The 10,556-nt window shown below is 41.0% G+C and overlaps 1 non-coding gene across 1 annotated transcript; it reads left to right on the forward strand.

Moving 5' to 3' along the window:
• Positions 1-1,812: 1,812 nt before the first annotated feature.
• Positions 1,813-1,884, forward strand: Trnaw-cca. Its single transcript has one exon. It is a non-coding gene; the product is annotated as a tRNA-Trp (tRNA).
• Positions 1,885-10,556: the final 8,672 nt, after the last annotated feature.

Below are 10,556 nucleotides of genomic sequence, written 5' to 3' on the forward strand. Positions count from 1 at the left end.
CTGCGTGCAGCTCTATTATGGGCACTGTAAACGTATTTTCACGGAAGAGTTACTGTAGAAGAAAAAGTAACCATGCCAGGAGGTCTTCGAAGGTCTTACAATTGCTTTATTCAGTTTGGGTGCTGGGGTTTGCTGCTGGGGACCAAACCCAAGCTTCCTGAATGTTAGGCCGCTCTACTGCTGAGCCACCCTCATAGCTCCTGAAGTTCTTCTTGACGAGCACACCTCTTAGCTCATTTTACAAACCAATAGGCAGAGCTGGCAATTGAATCACCATCTGGGAAACTGATGAAAATGTATCTAAATTCATGTGCCTATCAAAGAGACAATCATTACTCAGCTATAAAGGAGGATAAACTCGAGGCTTTTATAGATAAATGGATGCAACTAGAGACTATACCCATAAGTGAAATAAATCAGACCCACATGTGCAAACCTTGTATTGTCTCCCTAGTGTGAGAAACCTAAAGACTAAATAAGATACAAAATATACAATAGATCTTGTGAAAGGGAAAGAAACTGCTCAAAAGGAAAGAACAACCAAGATGGGCGAAGAAAAAAATATACCTATGTACCCAGATAGCTAAGATAATTATACTACTCATTTCTATTAGTTCAGTGAAAGGAATGGTTTGTGCTTGTATTATTTGATCAGTTTTGCATGCCTAAATTTTGTAATCTGAGCAACTACTTTGAAGATAACAATATGCAATAATAATGCAATGACTATTGTTAATTTCCTGCAACCTTATTTTGAACTTCTGCATTATTGTTTTCATTGGTTTTTTTCCTCTTAAAAAAAAGATAAAGAATAAATCACCTAGCTCACTAACTACTTGTACACATACCCCTCTACTTCACCAGAAGGAGTATAAAAGAGGTGATGTCTGTTAATGCAATGGAGGGGATTGAGATTTGTACCCTTTGGGGCAGTTGACCCAACCAAAACCTGAGGGACCTTCTTTACCTAAGGGTCCACCTAACCACGTGAGGGAGGTAAAGGCTGAGGGGTTTTCTCAGGTTTGATGAGTCACTGTGGTCCATTTGCTTATCTTCTGTCTCTCCATATCCTCTTCAGAAATCGTGGGATTCACAATAACAACATCTCCTTCCAAGATAACATGCTCGGAAAGTACCAGTGGCACATGGCAAGCATGCCCCTTAACTTGTGCTACAGTCTTTTAAAAAACAGAACTGGGGATTGATTGAACCCAAGGCCTTCACACTGACCTAGCTACATCTCCAGCCCTATTTAGAATTTTTTAATTTTTAAAAATTTTTGTAAAAGTCTTGACAAATTGCCCCAGCGGGGCTTGAACTTTCAGTACTCCTGCCTCAGCCTCCTGGAGTGCTGGGATTAACATGCATGTGCCACCACTTGGATTTAAGTGCCCTCTGTGATTATGAGAAAACAGTCTTCCTTGGTAGGTGTGACCCGTCTGCAGATCCTTGCGGTGCTCTGTGTGCAGGACCGGGGAGAAGAGAACCCGGATCCTGCCAACCCCACATTAGCTTTCCTGGTGCACTGCGCTTGGAATTTTTCAAGTTGTTTCCCAAACTTCGCTTTCCTAGTGTACCCATAGCCCTGGGAAGGTGGATTTTCCTGAATTACAACCGTGTATATTCACCAATCCCTTGCCTTCACCTCTTGTTTCTTCAGATACTCACGCTGAATGGCTGCTTTACAAACAGGACAAAGTACTCATAGTCAGTCCCAAACTGTACAAGCAAAACAAAAGGCAAGCCCTGGTCAGTCCACCTAACTGCTAAAATTGACATCCTTTTAAAATATCAAACTGCATCATGTTGTGTGGCCTCGTGGCGCAACGGTAGCGCATCTGACTCCAGATCAGAAGGTTGCGTGTTCAAATCACGTCGAGGTCAGAATTCTAAATGTTTTCTTTAGTGCAAGACAATTTTTTTTGAGAATTTATATTTAAATTCTCTAGCAAAACACATGTCTTGCCACTACCTGGCAGCCTTGGATATTCTTTTGTTCCCCACTCCAAGGAATTTTTGTGAACAACTTGTCAGTGGACAAAGTAAAGGTTAAGGATGAACAGAAGTTAAAAAAGAAAAATCCAAGTGATTTGAAATTTAAATCTTTCTGCTCACTTCCATATCAGGACTAGGTTTCAGGTAAGACATTCAGATGACTTTAAGGGGGCTCTTGAAGCAGGAGGAGGCTTTGCTAATGTGTTCTTTCTGGTGTGAAAATAGTGTCATTGGAGGTGGTCGTGGTGACATATGCTTATAATCCCAGCACTCTAGGAGGCTGAGGCAGGAAGATCCATTGTAAATTTGAGTCCTGCCTGGGGAATTTAGTGAGACTCTCTCAAAATAGATAAAGGGCTGGAGATATAGCGTAGCATGAAGCTTGCTTCAATCCCCAGTACCACAAAAGAAAAGATGGATTTAAGGAGTCAATTTCTAACTCTGTATCTCTCTCTCTCTCTCCCTCTCCCTCCCTCCCTCTCTCTCTCTCTCTCTCTCTCTCTCTCTCTCTCTCTCTCTCACACACACACACACACACACACACACATACACACACACCTTTCATGGTCTGAGCTTCTGAACACTCTGATTAAGGAGAAAATACTGTAAAACTGATTGAAAATGTATGATGTTTGGGAGGAAGCTCTTGAAGCCTGTAAGAGTGGAAAGTTACAGGAGTAACTGTCACTGTTTCACTTAAGAGTTCAGCGCGTCTCTCAATCAAGAGATGAAACAATTAAGTCCCGCATATAAAACAGCTGTTGTCATGAACTAAGAGCAAAGAAAAGCCCACGTTAACAGAAATGGAGATAGCTGGGTACTTTCCAGGATGGAGAGTTTTCTGTGCCCTCCTTTCCCTTTGATTTAAACAGCTGCTCCTGGCAGGGGATGTAGCTTAGTGGCAGAGCGCTTGAATAAGTATGCTTGCGCCCTGAGTTCAATCCCTAGCAGTGGGGGTTAGCAAGGAGTCTCCTAGGCATTGCTTTTAACAAACCTTAGAATGGATAGAATATCTGTTCACATTGATGCCAGAGTAGCTTGAACACACAACCATCTGATCTCCAAGCAGCTGTGTTACCGTTTTGTACAAAGCACAAGGTTCTTCTGTATATTTAATATATGCTAATTTAATCATTTTTCAGTAGCATAGTTTAATATTTGTTATCTCTACTTGCACATCCTTTGAAATAATTTCTGAGTTTCTTGTCCTTTAATTAAAGGATATATAAGGTAAAATGACAAAGCAGATAAAATAGAGGTAAAACAGGATTCTGGAGCTCAGGGAGTACTTGCTTTTGCAATCCAGAAACTGCTTTCTCCACCAGGAGAATTTGTTATCCTGGGAGCAGCACAGGTGGCCAAAGACTTAAGGTTTCAGCAGCCAAAGAAACAAAGATTTACTCAAAATTCAGGTGAGATGGGGACAAGGATCTGGTCCATTTGATACTGAAGCATCCTAAGCAGCTGCCACCACCAACAGAATTTTCAAGGATCCAGGGAAAGTGGGAAGGGAGGGACTGTAAGGAAATGCTTGGCATCTATTTTGTCATCTTGACAGTACCATGAGGAGCTGTCTTAGTTCTTCACTTGCAGGACACAAAAGCAAGCACCTTGGCAACTGTGATGCTGGTAAGACCGGTGGTCTCTCTCCCTCTGCACATTCATATTCCTGGAATTAACCTTCTGGACCACCTGCCCAGCTCATCTTCTTGGGGACCTTCACACTGGACCCTCGACCCCCCTGCCAACCTTCCAATACCTGGAGCTTTCTTGGAGCTCCGCCCTTATTCCCTGGATATTCTTTGAAAAGACACAGGAGCACGTTGCGTCACTTTTGAAGAGGGATTTCTCCACTTTAGAGGGACTCTGAGCACAATTGCCTTAATTTATTTCACAAACATTTACATGATCACAAGATAGCATGAGAACACGCAAACACACACAGACATACAGTGCTCAGAGAATAAAATAGACCAGGCCTGGGCTCAGGGAGGCAACAATTTCATAATACATAGGAAGAGATTTGTCAAAATGACAAATGCCACCATGCAAATGGAAGGATGAGGGCTGGGGATTTAGCTCAGCGGCACAGCGCCTGCCTGGCAAGCGCAAGGTCGTGAATTTGATTACATGACTACTGATGCTTCTCTATCCCCAAAAGAGAGCACAGAAGAAATGGAACCTACTGTTGAGCTCCTTCCCATTGATTTCCATGTGAGTTTAATTTCCCTCTTCTAAAATGTGTGTGTGTGTGTGTTTAGGGGGGACAGGGTCTCACCATGTAGTTCAGGCTAGCCTTAAACTCACTATGTAGCCCAGCGATGATCCTCTTGCTTTAGCCTCTTAAGAGCTGGAATTCCAGGCATGTGCAACCATGCCCAGCTCCTCTCCTGAAATCTTTTTTTTTTTTTTTTTTTGTACCGGGAATCAAACTTACGACCTCACACTTGCCAGGCAGGCACTGTGTCTCTGAGCTATATCCCCGGTCCTCTTCTGAAATCTTATCTTGGCATAGCACATCCTTGTTTCTTTCTTCTCTCTTGTTTCTGAGATTCAAGGAAATCCCACCTGAAGAACTAAACCAAAGTAGTTTTTCCTTCAAAACTTGAGGCTCTGAGGACAGTCCAGGATGGAGGTTTGAATTTGGAAATAATCTACATGGATAGGGTTTAAAACTATGAAACTGTGATCCATAAGATAAAGATAAGAAAGAAAAGAGATATGATTTCATTAGTGTCACAGCTCCAACAATCAATGGTCTGGGAGATAAAGGAGACTGAGAAGATATGATCAATGAAATGAGGTGCAGAGAAAGCCAGAGTGTGACATCCTGGTAGCCAGTCGAAGAAAGGGCTGCACGGAGGAGGAAGTGCTGTCACCTGTGTTACGCTGCTGCTAGCCAGCCATGGTGGTGCATACTTGTAAATCCCAGCACTCTCGGAGGCTGAGGCAAGAGGGTCACAAATTTGAGCCTAACTTGGGCAATATAGTGACTCAGCAAGACTCTATCTCAAAAAAAAAAAAAGGACTGGGATATAGTTCAAGGCAATGTGCCACCATACCGAGCTATCACTGAATTCTGTTTCCAGTACTAAAAAAAAATGCTGCTGAGTGAAGAACAAAAAGGCCTGGGAATTGAGCATGGGACTTAAAGACTGGAAGATCATTGGTGACTCCCAATTGCAATTTTATGGAGTGCTAGAAGGGAAATGGATTCAAAAGAAAATGAAGGGAGAGAAATTGAGCTACAGATGATAAACAGCTATTTTGGAGAGTTTCACTTGAAATGAAAAGAAAGCAGAAGGGTGATAGCTGGAAGGAATAGTAAGACAAGACCAGTGAGGGGTTTTGTTTTTGTTTTTGTTTTGTTTTTAATCTTTTTAGGATAGGGTTTTTACTATGCAATTCACGTGGGCCTTGAATTTACTTTATAGCCCAGGCCGGACTTGAACTTGCAGCAGTCCTCCTGCCTCAGTCTCCTGTCGTTTCCTGTTTTGTTTTGTTTTTTGTGTGTGTGCTGGGGTTCAAAATCAGGACTTTGCTCTACCACTGAGGTATACCTGTAGCATTTTTTTTCTTTCTTTCTTTCTTTCTTTCTTTCTTTCTTTCTTTCTTTCTTTCTTTTTTTTTGTCTTTTTGATAAAGGGTCTCACTACGTAGTTCAGGCTGCCCTTGCGCTCACTTGTTAGCCCAGGCTGGTCTCCAATTTGCAAAGATCTTCCTCCCTCAGCCGCCCGAGTGCTGGGATTACAGGGGTACGCCACCATGCCTGGCTTAGCATTTTCTTCTATTGGAGACTAAATCCATGGCATTCACAGTGCCTATGTCTCCAACCTTTTACTTTTTATTTTGAGACAGGTTCTTGCTAAATCACTAAGTTACCCAGGCTGAACTTGAAATTTAGATCCTCTTGCTTCAGCCTTCCAAAGTGCTGGGATTACAGCTATGTGCCACCATACCGAGCTATTTTATTTATTTAATTATTGAGACAGGGTCTCACTATGAAGTTCAGGTTGGCCTCGAACCCAGTGTGGAGCCCAGACCAGCCTCAAACTCACAGTGATCCTCCTGCCTCCGCTTCCTAAATGCTGGGATTACAGGGATGTGCCACCACGCCCTGCTTGTTTATTTCAAAGACAGGAGAAATAGATTGTTTATAACTAGGTAAGAGTAGAGAGAGAACAGAGGATGGAAACTTAGGTTCATGGCAGCCTTCTCAGAATCTTCAAATGCTTGATCTCTGTTTTGAGCCCAGGTGTGTCTGGTTCTAAAACCTACACATCTAACCATTCTAATCCATTGACTGACTCACAAAATATTCTTTTTTTTTTAGACAAATCTTGCCAGATAGTTGAGGGTGGCTCTGAACTCCCTGTGTAGCCCACATTGGCCTCCAACTTGCAAAAATCCTACCAATGTAAGAAATGTGAGAAAACCTTTAGTGTCTGTTCAGCCTTTCATCAACATAAAAAAGCTCATAATACATAGAATACTCCAAATTCACAAAATAATTTTTCATTCTTTTCTGATTGTATAGATTTGTTCTAAATATTACAGAGGATATTATAAAAGCATACAAGGTTCTGTCACATGATAAATAGCCCTCTTCCTTGAAATGTTGCTAGGTATGGAGTAGGACAAGAGATTAATGTGGATATGTATGGTCTTTAAAAATAATTATTAGAAAATGGACACTCAAGAGTAAGATGATTGTCACTGATTAGAAAGTGGATAGGAATGGAGTGTCAACAAGGGCATTGGAATTTGGGACAGTGAGAGATTTGTTGATTTTGCTGAGATGGAACAGATAAAGTTGAGAAAAACTATAGATACTTTTCATTAAAATTGTGATCTGAGTGGATGAAAAAAATCCAGGGAAAGAACATTTGAGTTGATTTATATGCATGAGTTGAATATCTCATTTGCAAAACTGAAATAGCCAATACCATGGAGAAGAGAAATCCTAAAAGAGTACAGAGGGAAAAAGTTTATTTTAGAGAAACAGAGTTAGGAACTGAGGATCTAAAATTAGTATAAGAACTAATGAAAGCAGCAAAATGAACAATGTTTGAAGCTGGTGGTTCTAAGTAGTATCAACCTAAAAACAAAAGGAGGAGGGTGAGAACCCCCAAAAGGAAAATTACCAGAAGGTATCTCCAAGAAAGTAAAAAGAAAAATTCTAAGCCCCCTAAACCTTCCCTTTCTTGATGCCCCCGCCATACTTTGATCCATTGATTACTTGCTCAGTTTTAAACATTTAAGCCAGTGATTATTAAATTTGGATGCACCTTAAAGTAAACACCTTTTTCTAATTTTTTATACAGTCCTCTGTTTGACTTACTTTTTATTCCAATTGTATGATAATTTTCTTTGTCAGCAGCCACTTTCTCCTTCAAGATGCATCTTAAATGTCTCTATGACCCTCTTTCCTAGCACCTCTCTGACCTGTGGCAGGTTTGAAGACCTTCATTCCTTGAAGACTCACTTAAGACTTAGACATAGGTTTGGTTTTTCTGCCTGGCCACTCTTTAGCCAAACGTCTGCATTAGATTGTTTTAAGAACCTAAATTGAGAAGGTTTTAAAAATATATATGACCCAGTCCCAGATATTCCAATTAAATTTGATAGAGGTATGGCCTGGTCATCAGGAACTTTAAAACTCCTCAGGTAATTCCAATGTACAGCCAAGATTAAGAACCACACACTTGTACTCTTTTTGCACAAGGATTGCCTCAATGCAGTAAGAGGATCATACTCAGCAGAAGGGGTAACAATCAATTTTAGCTCTCAAGAGTTCTTTGCACCTTGGGTTTGCTTTTGATTTGCTTTGCTAATTATACAATATCATCTTTTTTTGTGATGGTCGTTCTGAAAATTGAACCCAGAGCTCACATGTGCCAAACAAGTGCTCTACTACTGAGCTACATCTCCAATCTTGACCTTATTTTTTTCTCTTGGCTTGGTTGGATCTTTTTGTTTTCTCCGACTTCACATGGACTGGCCTACCTGACTCACCCTTGCTGAATGCACTCCAGTAGCCTAAAGACAGCTCTCTCAACCACTCTGTGCACCAGAATTCCTAATGGTGGTCTAATAGTAGTACTTGTCAACTATAATAAACTTGACAAGACCTTCAAAACAAATCAGGAGTGAAGACAGAATGACTGGAAGGGACTTTTAGAGTTAAACTTTTAATTTCAGCTATGTAGTTTTTAATCCTAGGATTTAATGAAATTATAATAAAATGTAGTTGTGAACATAACTTAATACTGAACTTCAAGTGATGTAAGTGAGACAAGCAAGTCAATAAAAACTGGGCAAGATGAACATCTATATTTGTAATCTTGTATAGGAATGAACAAAGCTGTACTTTAAAGTTATTTACTCATCTAACTGGTATGCTGGGTGCTGAGGAATGGAGTATTCCTCTTTTGTATGGCTTCTACATTCAGGGAACTTAAAACTGGTTTCACTGAAAACCATCTTTCAAGTCCTCGCATCAGAGAATGTACTCGCAGGATCACTCCTGGCTTTATGCTACCTCCTGTGGCTTCACTGTAGTACAGTCATGAACTACATCTAAATGCCCTTTTTCAATATAACTACTTATGTTCTCTCATTATTCCATGACAATTCCTGGGACTAGCCTTTCTTCACAGTACAAAAGCCGATCCAGGAATCCACAGATCTGAATGAACTGTGATGATGATGGTGATGATGATGTCATTACCTACATCAGTTAGCTACATTATGTTGTTCCAGTAGGTGATGGATGGAGGCATACGTTTTGAAGAATGATGAAATACAGGACAGTATAGACGATCTACTATATGATGTGAATTTTAGGGAAGAGTTAAATTTTATGTTTTGAAGGAGAATGATGAAATACAGGACAGTATAGACGATCTACTATATGATGTAAATTTTAGGGGAGAGTTAAATTTTATGTTTTGAAGGAAAATGATGAAATACAGGACAGTATAGACTATCTACTATATGATGTGAATTTTAGGGGAGAGTTAAATTTTATGGCCAAGCTGGAAGTTGTCCATGCCTATGATCCCAGCACTCTGAGAAGCAGAGGCCAGAGGATCTCAAGTTTGGGCTTATTCTGGACAATTTAGTGAGATGCCATCTCTTTTAAAAAATGGTCTGAGAGTGAAAAAAAAGTGTTTTTTTTTTTTGTTTTTTTTTTTTTTAAAGCAAGTTTGTTTATAATAGCATCTTCAGAAAAGTCCAAAAGAGGCTGGGCATGGTGGTACATGCCTGTAATCTCAGCACTTGGGAAGCAGAGGTGGGAGGATTGCTGTGAGACTGAGGCCAGCCTGGGCTACATAGTGAGTCCAAGGCCAGCCTCAACTATATAACAAGACCCTGTCTCAAAAAAAAAAAAAAAAGAAAGTCTGCCAGGCATGGTGGCACATGCCTGTAATCCCAGCACTTAGGAGGCTGAGGCAGGAGGATCGTTGTGAATTCGAGGCCAGTCTGGGCTACAGAGTGAGTTCAAGACCAGCCTGAACTGCATAGTGAGGCACTGTCTCAAAAAGCCAAAAAAAAGTCCAAAAGATTCTTTTCTTTAATGGTACACTCTCAAAATTGTAAGTAGCCTGGAATTCCCGTGATGAGGCCCTAAGTAAATTCCCATTGACCCTGTTACCTGCACTGATAAGAGTCTCAGCTTCTGAGAGAAAAGCAAAAAGGGAAGCAAACTTGTCTAGTAGATGTTGTGCATTACCTTAATTGCCTTTTGTCCTCACTGAAATTTCCTTCAGACTGAGAAGATTCCTATTTTCTAGAAGGGAAAGGCAAGGTTCCAAACTGCTATGTGATTTGACGAAGGTTGCACAGGTAGTACATGACAGGATGAGGATTCACTCCCAGGCTTGACCCTTCCCCTTTGCAGATTATATTTTCTTGTTTGTTTCTTGAGTATGTAGCAGAGAATGGCCTCCAACCCATCCTCATCTCCACCCATGCCCATTCCCCTAGCCTTGATACCTTCAGACTCTCCACTCTTCCTGCTAATCCTAGTTCTGCTGTCTGGCAGTCCAACCTCCTCTACTGGCCTAGCTGTCTCTCTTCTGTGGCTTCCTTGCTGGGGTTCATGAATTATGAACTTGCTTCCATAATAAAACTTATCCATTCTGTAGCAATTCCTGGTCCCAGCCTTTCTATATATGTACTGTGTGATATGCCTACACTGGAGCTGAATGCTGTTAAGGGTTAAAATTTAGGATACTGAGTCGGGTGTGGTGGCACACACCTGTAATTCCAGCACTCGGAAGGCTGAGGCAGGAGAATTATTGCGAGTTTGAGGCTAGCCTGGGCTAAGGAGCTCAAGGCCAGTATGAACTGCATAGTGAGACCCTGTCTGAAAAAGACCAAAAAAAAAAAAAAAAGTAGGGATATTATTAACCTGATACTGCCCAATCTCTAGGGTGAAGAAGGCTCCAAGGTATTTATGCTATCTATCCAACCATCTAGGCAAACTTTCTTAGCAGCAAGACAAGACTGTGCCTTTTCAAGTCCACTTTAAAATTTCTACATCTCTGAAGCTCACA

This window comes from Chinchilla lanigera, unplaced genomic scaffold (genome assembly GCF_000276665.1).
Source record: "Chinchilla lanigera isolate Chin_1 unplaced genomic scaffold, ChiLan1.0 scaffold00059, whole genome shotgun sequence".
Classification (NCBI taxonomy): domain Eukaryota; kingdom Metazoa; phylum Chordata; class Mammalia; order Rodentia; family Chinchillidae; genus Chinchilla; species Chinchilla lanigera.